The sequence below is a fragment of the Helianthus annuus genome, chromosome 5 (assembly GCF_002127325.2).
Source record: "Helianthus annuus cultivar XRQ/B chromosome 5, HanXRQr2.0-SUNRISE, whole genome shotgun sequence".
Lineage (NCBI taxonomy): Eukaryota > Viridiplantae > Streptophyta > Magnoliopsida > Asterales > Asteraceae > Helianthus > Helianthus annuus.
In genome coordinates, this window is record NC_035437.2 from 109,168,425 (window position 1) to 109,181,462 (window position 13,038).

At 34.6% G+C, this 13,038-nt stretch overlaps 1 long non-coding RNA gene across 2 annotated transcripts; it reads right to left on the reverse strand.

The window, feature by feature from the left end:
* Window positions 1–6,311: 6,311 nt before the first annotated feature.
* LOC110941035 lies at window positions 6,312–9,331 on the reverse strand. Of its 2 annotated transcripts, none has more exons than XR_002593750.2 (5): window positions 9,096–9,331; window positions 7,989–8,094; window positions 6,818–6,859; window positions 6,580–6,718; window positions 6,312–6,498 (listed from the first exon to the last, which is right to left on the reverse strand). It is a non-coding gene; the product is annotated as an uncharacterized LOC110941035 (long non-coding RNA). The 2 variants fall into 2 exon arrangements; XR_002593748.2 differs by having other exon boundaries at window positions 6,580–6,730.
* Window positions 9,332–13,038: the final 3,707 nt, after the last annotated feature.

A 13,038-nucleotide genomic window follows, 5' to 3' on the forward strand; every position in this document is an offset into this window, starting at 1 on the left:
ATGAGTCAAAGTTGATAAAAAGTGTGGTCGATCAGGTGTTAGATAAAGATGACATAGAGGATTCAAAACCGGAGTCCAAATCCAAGTCAAAGTCTGAGTCCGATACGTCAAAGTCAACAGTCATAAAGGACAAACGGGTTTATAATAAAGAGTTTTTGCTATCAAAATCTAATTTGAATGATGAATCATTCAAAGTGGCATATACTTTGAAAGATTCTGAGAAATGATATTCTGATGAAGCTTTTCCAATAAGAAGTGTCAGATTTGAAATGATTCAAAAGGTTTTCAAAATTACAGAAATTAATATTTCTGAAATAAAAGATTTAAATCTTATTGGAAAACCTAAACAATACGCTTCAAGAGAACAACAAAGAATTAACAAGAAAATGGGTTACAATTGTGATTACAGTTTCCAAAAGAAACCAAACCATAATCGTAATTTCAAAAAGAAAGGTCTTGGTTTTATTCAACCGAAAAATTATAAAAATGAAAAAGTTTATAAAACAAAAACTGTGTTTGTTTCAGGGAAAACATCATAGGATGAGAAAGAACAAATGTTCAGAAAGCAGACAAATCGAGAATTCCTTGCCAAGAAGCAAGAAGAGTTGAAGAAGAATGGTGTTCAGAAGAAGATTGAAAAGAGAACCTGTTTTCAGTGTAAAACTGTTGGTCATGTTGCTAGGAATTGTCCGAAAACATTCAAACCAAAACAGAAAGTATCCGGTAAATTGAAAGAGAAAGTTGTGGATAACACTGAACTGAAAACCCGAAAATTTACAGGTTTTGAAAATTCAACTTTTGAAAAAGGAGAATGTTCAAAGAATGTTTTGAAAAGAAAAGAAGATTTGAAAAATAAAAAATGGGTTGTGAAGGGTTCAGGTAACAAGTCTGGTGATGAATCTGATTCCACAAAATCATAGGAGCCACGTGTTGAGAAAAAGGTTGAAAAATCAGTTCCAACTATGAACGATGAAAATTTTCCACCTTTGCGTGCTGAAAATTTTATGAAGAAAGTTGGAAAAGTTGAAATTTCAAATCAATTTTATTCTGACAAGAAGAAATTTGATGTTGAAAAGACTTTCAACGGAAATGTGAAACGTATCTTTGGAAAAATGGTGAATGGTAAGGCCAAAAGTGTCAAAGAATTTTATGCTTCTAAAAGACGTGTTTACAAGTCTGTTGAAAGAAAAGATGAAGAAGAAAATGTTGTTTCACCCAAGTAAGTTCAGGCTTGGGTGGATATATTTTTCAAAGAGTAAAACCTGACTTGCCAGAGCTCCCAAGTTGGTAATCGTGGAGCATGAATCGGCATTATTCTTTAAAATGCTTATAAAATTTGTTTTGAAAAGCAGGACTTGCCGGAACTCCCAGGTTTGTAAGCGAGGAGTAGGAATCGGCACCTTGAGAATTCAACCAATAGATGGTAATTGGTTGAAAAGCAGGTTTGAGTTGTATGTTTGTGATTGATACAAGTGGTTCAGAATTTGAATCAAATCGATCCTACAAGTGGTTAATCAAGGTCATTAAATTGAACTTGAATTAACTATCATTCATAAGATTGGTAAAACAAAGTGATTATTTGATCCCCAAACTTTACAAGTGGTAAAATCAACAAATTTTATTTTCCGGAAAAACCATTTTGATTAAAACAAACTTAAGTGTTTTGAAATCTTAATGGGAAAATAGTTTGTTGTGAGGGGGAGTTCTGATTGTTTATGCCAAGTGGATGGAGAATTGAGGCAGTTCAATATCAGTTGTTATGTTCTGTACAGTTTGTTTTCATTTTTGTTAAATGTTTCTGAATTTTAGGGGGAGTAAGAAATTTCAGAAAATCCAAAAACATTAGAAAATTCGAAAAAGCCAAAAACATGATAAAACTGTAAAATGAGTTTTTGTTGCATAAAAGAGGAAATGATAGTACATCAGTGGACTATCACAACACGCTAAAGAAATGTAAAGTAAAAATGTGATAAACAGTATCTCTGTGGATGTGTCAGTAGGTTTTTACACATTCAGTAAACTGTAACGAGATATAAACCTAAATACAAACTTGCTTATTATGTGGGTAACAACTTCTTGGATATATAGGTAACCCCTGAAATCTTGTTTGAAAGGTCCCTTATTCTGAGATACTAGGTCTTTATGCTCAGTGATATCTGGAGTATTATCCCGGGACTTCTGCTGTATGGAAATACTGACCTAGTCCCCGGATAATACTTTCTGCAAAAGCTTTGAAATATAAGCTGATGAAACAATAAAATTGATAGTCGCTGCTGTTGTAATAAAAGTTCCTCTAAAGGGGACACACCGAAAGTCGAAGTCGTCATCTCTCTGCGTATACGGAAGTATCGACCTGAGCTCTCACGGCCCTCGCACATAACCCCTTTACAGATATCATCTGTGGTATACTCACCTGTAAGACTGAATATTGGGATCCGGATACGGGAGTATATTCAAGTGGTGGGACACACGAATAAGTTTAAGTAATTAAGACACTAATTGCGTATCTCGAAACAGTTGAACTTTGTGTGAAAATTTAAGAGGACAAACATACTGACAATCTAGGTGAATTTTTTAGAACTTAAAATGTAATCAAGCTTAACGGCGTTAGTGATATGTCTAAAAACTGATATGATCCTCTTGCACGAACTCGAAAAAATATTGTTTGTAAATATTTCATTTCTGCATTTATTTTTTTTTTTAGAAAATCCAAAAAGATTTTAGTGTGTTTTAGCATAAATTTTGAAAAATTCAAAAAGATTTTTGACTTCTGATGTTGAGAAACTAATTTTCGAAGTTCCAAGTGCTAAACATGAAGAACAGGTTTGGGAGAGAGTATGTGAAGTTGTTATGTTTGCTTGATAAGAGCTAGGAAAAGATCCTGAATGTAAAATCATTACTGTAGTTTCCTTCAAAAGTTTCTAAAAGTTTGATGGTTTAATCTTTAAAGAAACTTATGTGTTGGGTAGAGATTATGCAGGTAAATTTGAGCCAGGTGACGATACTGAACTGAAAGAGAGCCTAATAATGATCTTGGAATGAATTTTGAAGCTGTGAATTCCAGACTACGATCCCAGCAGAATGAGAGGGGGAGTCTGAAGACAAAGTTGAGCTGATGAAGTTTAAAGATTCAACATCCGAGGGAGAGAAGTTTGTTGATGATAAAGTTTGAGGAAGGGTTCTTGCAATGACAAACACTTCAGTGGAAGATCGAAGACTGATAAAGACTGAAGGTTGACAATCGAAGACTCGACACTGAAGACTCCGTCAACATCCGAGGGGGAGTTTGTTGGTGCATCCGTCTGTCGACTACGTCTTGTATCGAGTCTTGAGTTGTATAGGATTAAACAGGGCACGAAATCCAAGAAACATGTGTTAGAGGTGATTTTGCCCATGTGTCAAAGACATGATTTCGCTTTTGTGTCAAAGCCCTAATTTCGCTCATATGGTATGTTGTGATTTCGCTCATATTGACATGTATGTACGAGTGAAATCATATCACCTATATATAGGGTTATAGGAGCGAAATCATTGACATAGTTCTAGGTGTTCTCTTCCGGTGAGCCACGAAGTGCTGCCGAAGTGTTGTCAGAGCTTGTAATTGCATCCGTGATCAATACAACAACAGTTTAAAAGTGAATCCAGCTGAGATTGCACCAAAGCGTTAGTTTCCGCCTCTTGTTTTGAATAGGAATTCTTCTGATCGACTCATTCAGGGCCGAAAATGATCCTACATACTTTGTGATCTCTAGTTGAGATATTGTGTTCGTAGTTAGATCAGTGATTACAGATCATCGTGTTGATGATCTGTACATGAGTTGAGTGATATTCAGTGTGTAAATCGTTGGTGTATCTTCGTTTCTGTGAAGAATTCTGTTACAAATCCATGTTATTTGACATGGTATATTAAGAATTCTATACGGTAAAACCCCTTATGAGCTTATGTTTGGTTTCAAACCATCTTTAGATCAACTTAGAGTGTTTGGGTCACTTTGTTTTAGCACTATACTTAGTAATTCAGATAAATTTTCAAGTCATGCAAATAAATGTGTTTTTATTGGCTACTCAGATGAAAAAAAAGGATATAAATTGTGGGATTTGGATCCGAAAATTGTTTTTTTCTTCTAGAGATGTTAGATTTTACGAAACTATTTTTCCTTTAAAGAAAATAAAAATTTAAACTCATTTGATGTTGGTTTACCTCAAAACGTTAATACTTTGAATTTTTTTTGACTTACATGAACAAAGTGAATCTTTATACTATGAGGAAATAGGTAGTCCCGATGATGAGAAGGGGGTTGATCAACCTAATGATACTAGTGATCATGGGCCTCAGCAATTTGGTGTTGGACCGTTCTATGACCCGAAAAGTCAGTCAAGGTAGTTCATCTTCACGTACGAAGGCGGAATCAACGTAAATGAAGTTACAACAGCTTATCCTTTCAATTCCTTATCTTTCTATTGCTTTCTGATGAAAATTTGGCAGAGTTTCAGCACCGTAGCACACACATACATCGTTACAACTAATGAACCGCTCCTCCTATTTATAGAGTTCCAGGGTCGCTTATGTGACATGCCATATAAGCGATCCAGATCCTTTGTCACATAAGCGATCCAGATTAATGACACAAAAGCGGTCCACTAAGTTTAATGACAAATAAGCGATCCTACTTCAATCTATCACACTATTTACAATTTGACCTCCTGTTGACCAATATTGACTTCAGACTTTTTGTAGACGCAGTCAACAGACATTCCGTGCATCAACAGACTCCCCCTTGGATGTTGACGTAGTCTTTATCAGTCTTCAGTTCCATAGTCTTCAGTTTTTGTCTTTTCACAAACTCTGTCTTCTCCTCATAAGCATTCTTCACAGGTTCCAGGACTATCTCCTAGCTTTATCTACAAGCTTCCCATTAGCTGTTGATCCAGACTCCCACTTTCACAGACTCCCCCTCTCAGTATGCTGGAATCTTGAAATATCTGGTTCAAGCTTTTACAATTTGACTCCATTGGGAAATAATGTCCAAACCTGTTACTCAACCAATAACATTACAATCTATCTTTTCAAACAATAAACACAAATTCAATCAGCTTTTAGAAATCCACTCAAGTTTTCAAGTTCAAGTTAATGACCCTGAATACTTGATTAATCTACCAAGTTCAATTTAATGACTCTGGTTGACCTGTTGACGAATCAAACTGATTTTTAGTAAAATCATTTTCAACTTTTTCTAAAAATAACAAGTATCAACTTAATGAACTTGTTTTTGACTTTGAAAACAAACACATTTTCAACAATGTAAGCTCTCCTCGATCTTTAGCTCAGAATCTCCTGCATCTGCTTCATCTTTCTAGAATCCGACAATCAACTTTCCACTCTGGTTTGTCTAAAATAAAGCAGAAATAAAATCTTTTTGGATTTTAAGATGATCTAAACTAAGAAATGAAATAACAGAAACTTAAATTGCAGAAAATAAACTATTTACAAAAATTATTTTTGGTGAGCGTGTCAGGGAATCATATCAGCTTTTCAGACAGATTACAAGTACCGTTAAGCTACATTACATACTAAGACTTAAACAATTCACCTCGATTGTCGATATACTGATCCATCTTAAATTTTCATACAAACACTACAAGAAAACTGGGTTTTTAGTACGCGCAAAAGCGTCCTAAAATTCTATTTTATAGGACCTTTCATTTAATAGGACCAACGGTAAAAGCGTTTCATGTAAAGGGGTCGTAATAAGTCCCGGAACTAAAAAAGCGTCCTAACATCTCAAATAAGATTATGAAACCAATTTTATGGTCGCGTAATATGGTTTTGAACAACCAAAATAGTGTCCTAATAAAAACATATTAGGACACTTTTACGATGTTCTAACATGTACTTACATACTTTTAATCTTTTGATACACTTACAAGCGTCCTTAGAAATTAATTGATAGGACCCTTATGATGTAACATTATATCTAATTTAATGCCAAGAAAAGGGTCCTAATATACCAAATAAGATAATGAAACCAATTTTATGGTCGCATAATATGTCTATAGACAACTTAAATAGCGTCCTAAAAAGAACATATTAGGACACTTTTACAATGTTCTAATATGTGATTACCTACTTTTAATCTTTTGATACACATACAAGCGTCCTTAAAAATTAACTTATAGGACCATGATGATGTAACGTTATAGCTACTTTAATATCAAGAAAATGGTATTAAATCCCAAATAAGATTATAAAACCAATTTTATAAACAAACCATCAACATATTACACCTAATAGTTATTGTATAACCATCAACTAATGAAAGAAATAAAACTTCATTATATTTCAAATAAGCATGTTCATAACAAAAACACTAACCACAAATAAGTTATAACATTATCTAACATAAAGTCTTAACATTTAACAAAGAAATTAAAAGCAAATAAAGAAATAAGAAGCATAAAATCTTGAGTCATCATGCGTCCTCATTCCTCATGGACTACCTACAAATAAACCATCCATGTTTAAGCATTAAGTTCTAAGATATTAAAATTATTTGTATCACAAGTTTAACAAATACATACCGAGATGAATGGATAGGGCCATGCCGCGGATGGACCAATACAATCTTGAATTGTATAAAATAAACCATATAGTCTTACCAAGTTTTCATCTTTTTTATTGGTACTTGAACGTTTACCTCACACCATTCTGGTCCAATCTCTGTACCACCAACTAGATTTAAGTAGGATTTGGCATTTAGTAAAATAACTAAAAACCACATAAATCACACACATTTACATCACAATAACAAGCACTCACCAACCATTTCTCTGCAGCTTCTCTATGGATCACTCCTCTTCACTGAAATTAAGAATCATTCATTAAACTTCAGACCAATTAATCAATAACTGGTTGACTTTTTAAATCAAATCAAATCTATATATCTTTGACTTTCAGACAAAATACTAGTTGAGCCCGAGAGCTCCAACTTTAACTTTGAGAGAGCTCGGGCGCGAGCTCGGCTCGTTTAAAATTATACTTCTAAAGCTCAAGTTATGCTCGGGCTCGACCTGTTTATTGTTAATTAATTTATTTATATATACTTAATTACTTACATATATCTATAGTTATAATTTTTTATATGAAATATCATGTCCTCCCTTTAGTGAAAGCTTTTTGTTCACCACAGCTTCTCTCACAAATGGATATGTCAATAAGTTCCCTAGAGATACATTCACAGCCTCCTGTTTTTATTGCACACCACATTAAATTTGGTCACCCCTTTAACTTTCTAACACAAAGGATACGAGTCTCAAATATACAAATATACAGTTATTTATAATTTGAAAAAGAAATGACAATAATAAAGTTGATGGGTCAACCCGGCCCAACCAGTTACGACACTACTAGAACCAGTTACGACACTACTAGCCGCCATGGCAGGCGTTATTTTTCTAAACTTACCCATTTTAAGAAGAGCTTATTATTGTCAGTTGCCGTTTTTGACCCGGACAATTACGACACTACTAGCCGCCATAAAAACAAATTTAGCGGACGAGCTCATTTTGATACTTTTTTCTAGATCGACTCATTTTAAGGCGAGACTGTTTTGATTAGAACCCGTTTTGACCAAAACCATCATAACGCCACTAGCCACCATAAAACCAAATATAGCAGGTGAACTCATTTTGATCCATTTTTTCTAAACCAACTTATTTCAAGAAGAATCCATTTTTGTAAAAACTTGTTTTTTCTCGAACCATTACAACGCCACTAGCCGCCATAAAAGCAAATATAGCTGCCGGTGTACACATTTTGATACCTTCATTTTCCTTTCTAAAATGTCCTATTTCAAGGTGAGACCATTTTGGCTAGATCTATTTTGACCCGAACTCAGTTTGACCCATTACTTGACCCGTTTGTTTTGCCAAGCTTAGATGCTATGTTGTTGTTTTGCTATACAAAGTTTGGTATTTTGGTGTGAAAATACCTTCTCACACTTAGTGCATAGATCCGAGTACTCCAAATCGCTGCAATCTGCTTTCACTTTGTTCTTGGCAAGCAAACCGATTTTAACCCACTGTTCTATGAATTCACTGCCCATTTAATATTCAAGACAAACCTGTTAGTTTGTAAGTTCAAGTTAAGCAAAATCAAGAAGATATTAATTGCCTTTTTGTAGTCTAAACATGTATGAATTCATATTATCCAGAAAGGGAAAAAAGGTATGCAAATCTATTTGTTTTTATCATTTGAGCTGGTAATGGGCGTCATTCAAAGAGAAAAAGGAACTACATTAAACAACCACCTTTTGTGGACACAAATCATTGAGAGAATCTTGATTGTTTATGTAAAATATTCAAACTCAAGTTTATTCCCCAAATAATAAATAGATATTATATTGTTAGTTATTGGCAATAAACATCTTTTTGAAGTAATATGTACTACAAAATTGATATTTCTTCCTATGTTCTTTGGAAAATGTCTGATTTAAAAAGAAACATTACTCAAGACAAACCCGCTAACGTTTGATGATTAACTAAAACTAACTTCGTCAAGAAATTAAGCGAAATAACTAAACCAGTTTCATCCCCATTAAGTACCAAATTACTCATTTACAGTTGAGTTCGTAATTTCTCTGGGGTACGTTTATGATTTTAGGCAGTTAAAAGTTTCCCGATGAGGTTGAGATTCTGGTCACCACAAACTCAATCCTAACCCATCTCAAAAACTGACTTGAAATATCTAAAAATCTACCAAAACCAATTTTTATTATTTTAAGTTTCTAACAAGCTTACAATAGGATAAGTACAAAATTTGGTAAAAGCATTTCATCAAGCAATTGATATGCATCTTCAAACCAGCAAGTATCGATTCTTCAAACCAACAAAACTGATTTTCTAAGGACTTAGATTTTATAGGACCAATAAAATCGTAAATCATAGAGGAGAACATAAATCTAGATCTCAGAATTCAAAATAAAACTACAATAATACTATTACTAAATCATACGTAGATTTCAATCAAAGAACAACAACAACAACAACAACAACAATAATAGTAATAATAATAGATATCAAGAACCAGTTCTGCTTACCGATTGAGCAGCACCACCGCTAGAGCAAATCAATGGCCGAATATCGCGAACTATTGAATCTGTAGGTCATTGGAGTGATGGAAATCGATCTCTAAATTTGTATGATCAGTGGTTATTGCTGGGTGTTCGATAGCGAGACAAAGTGCATGATGTTTCAGGGCAGATGCTCAATGTAGGTTTTGAGGATTTGGGGTTTAGGTTTTTGAGGAAGATTGAAAAAATCGGGCGGGATGATTGCCGTGGGAAACTTGAATATTAACAAGTTAAATTTCTGCTCGCGCGTTGCGGCGTGGACCCAATGTCTGCAAAACTAGTGTCGGCAAGCAGATACCGAATATCAAAACATAAATAAAAATGTGTGAAAAGGATAGTCAATCCGTCCTAAAAAAAACGATTTTAAATAACCTAATATATAATAATAGGACCCACACGTCCTACACGTTGGAAATTCAGTTGTTTTCAGTTCAGTTATTACGGTGCTAACACGTTAAAATATGGATGAGCTCGGTACCGGTAACGGCAACGAAAGTACCGATCCGGAAAATCATCGAAATTATGTACCGGCACCGAAAATGCTCAGTACAATACGGTATGGTATTTGAAGGTAAAAATCAATAAATATTGGTATGATGCTAGACCGGTTGGTACCAACCGATACTGAAAATACCGTTACCGAAATCCCCAAAAGTGGGTACCGGTACCGAATATACCTAGTACAGTAGGGCTTGATACGGTCGGTACTGGTACAACACCGGTATTTGAGGGTAAAACCCAATGAATACCGGTGCCGAATGGATACCGAAAACACACTCAGTTTGGTAAATTTGATACCGGTACCGGTACCCGATACTATTCATTCATTTCTATTTTTATTAGACCGTGGGGTATGGTGGGGCGGGGGTTTGGGGCGTGGGTTGACACGTGGACTTCGAGGGGCACCGCTGGTCAGTTGCATGCTGGGTCGGTATGGCGGGGCGTGGCTAGCCCGCGTGGGATGGCCACGTGTTATAATTTTTTTTTCCAATTATTATAAAAATACACACAAAATTTAAATTTAAATCCTAGCCACCTATAGCCTAGCCAACCCAGCCAATGAGAGCCGCCCACGGAAGATCGCTAGGCCCGCCCAACGCTCGGGCTGAAATCCCCGCCCAAGGGGCCACGCCGAAACCCAAGCCCACCCGGGGTGGTGACTTGGGCATTTGTACCCAACCCACACTCCAAACCCCACCCCTTTAGTTAACATTTCTAAGATCAAAATTTAGGTACCAAATTCTAGGGGTGTGCACGGTTCGGTTTGGTTCGGTTATTAGCATTATCCGTAACCGTAACCGAAGTCATCGGTTAATTGGTTCGGTTAATTCGGTTAATTTGTCGGTTTTCGATTCGGTTCAGTTAATTTTCGGTTAATAAACAATTCAAACAAGGGCTATTTTTTTTGTTAGAAATACATGTAATGGAGGTATAAATATATGAAATAGATGTATAAATACATAAAATGGATGTATAAATAAATGAAATGGAGAAATAAATGCATGAATAGATGTTTAAATACATAAAATGGAGGTATAAATAAATGAAATGAAGGTGTAAATAAATGATAAGAAGGCATAAATAAATGAAATAGAGGTATTATTACATGATATGAAAGTATAAAACATGAAATAGAGGTATAAAAGCTAGAAATATATAAAGAAATAAATGATTCGGTTCGGTTCGGTTAATTTCGGTTAATCGATGGTAAAAAAAATATCCGTTAACCGACTTTTGGTTAATTCCGTTTCGGTTAATTTCGGTTCGGTTTTGTCGGTTTTCGGTTCAGTTTCGGTTAACGGTTTGATTATTGCACACCCCTACCAAATTCAGGTACCATTGAGTTTTGGAATGTTAAGGGGGCTTTACAATGGATCTGAAATCAAAATGTGATATAAGTTGTATGTGTGTGGATTTTAACCCAACAATATTGATTATGGTTGATTATCGTCTATAATAATAAACAATTAAATATTTAAAAAAAGTTCATACGATAAAATATAAAAAATTGTAAATTAAAGGTATTTTAAGAAACTGAATATCTATTTTTAATATATAGGTAAATTGGGATGAAACTGAATATCTATAGGAATTGGATAAGAAAAATAAATATATTAATAGATAATGTGAGTAAATTAAAAAATATAAGTTAAATGACATTATTAGCAATTTCGTTTCTAAAACAATTGTTATAAAATATTATCCATAGCCATTCAAACAAGTACGTTTCAATAACATGTAATATCAGGGTGATCTATTTTTAGGAATGAGCATTTGATACCGGGTACCGGTACCGAATTACCCGTATCGAGTCGGTATCAACTTTCTGGTGTTTTCGGTACCGGTTATTTTATCGAATTTTGCCTTCAGATACCGGTCCCGTACTAAACATTTTCAGTACTGGTACCGGTACCTATATTTGGTGAATTCCGGTACCGGTACTTTCGTTGAATGCAAATACTATACTTTCCTCGAGTCCGACACTTCCTCTTTCTACTAAATTTCTAAATCAATAGAAACTTGAGAAGGATTAATGTAAAACCTAACCGGAGCCAACCGTTAGAAACGGTTTGGTTTTATATTTCGACGTTTTGATTTTTGATGATAAAAAATAATTACTAATAGGTTGTTTCACGATTTAGCCTTAAAACCGTCAAAACTGGACCGTAAACACCCCTAACAAATATAATACACGTCAAGTACCATTAAAAACCTAAATTAATGGGATAAAAAGATAAATGCCACTAAAGGTGTGTGTCAAATAAATATGACATACGCAAAGTGCCACTAAAAACCACCACCACTCACCGGCCATGATTAAGTGGGTCAATAACCTAGTGTTATTATAAAACTCTAGCGAATAAATGTCCTACAAAACTTATGTTTTACGACTCAAATATCAAGTGTCTTGTTACGGTGTATTATAATAACACCATAATAATTAAGCGTCCTATAAAGGTTAAAGTTGTAAGACCCTAGTGTCAAGTGTCCTATAAAGTTATGTTATAATACAACTCTAGCGAATAAGCGTCCTATAAAACTAATGTTTTATGACTCAAATATCAAGTGTCCTATTACGGTGTATTATAATAGCACCACAATGATTAAGCGTCCTATAAAGTTTAAAGTTATAAGACCCAAGTGTCAAGTGTCCTATTAAGTTAAGTTCTAATATGACTTCGACTAGAAAGGGTCCTATAACACTGAACATTTATGACTTAACTACAACGTGTCCTATTAAGTTATGCTATAATAGGACACAGATGATCAAGTGTCCTAATACAGTGCCACATAATGGATACTAACAATTAAATGTCTTATAAAGTACTTTATTAGGATCTACATTTTAAGTGTCCTATTAAATTATATGATAATAAGACCCCAAAAAATCATCCATCCTATTAAATAGTTTTTTTAGTACACCGATTTAGTAGAGTATATTATAAAAGGACCCTAAAAGTTCATTAGTCATATTAAATAGTTTTTTAGGACCCTCTTTTACAAGCGTCCCACATAAAAGGTCCTAAAAAGCCATTTTTGTTGTAGTGAAACTTCAATCTATTCAGGATATCGTTTAAGTGTTTTAAGAACTTAGATCAATTCATGTGTCCCACCTCTTGAATATACTCCCGTATCCAGAATCCCAATATTCAGTCTTACAGGCAAGAATACTACAATGATGTCTGTACATAAATTAGGGGTTAAATGCGAGAACTGAGGGATCTCAGGTCAGAACTACCGTTCAGCAGAGAGATATCAGCTTCGACTTTGCAGTGTGTCCCCTTTAGAGGATCTTTTCAGCTACAACAACTGATTATCAATTTTATTGTCTAATCAGCTGAGGGCTTCATGCTATATTTCAAGCATTTTGGATAAAGTATTAGCCAAGGACTAGGTCAGAACTACCGTT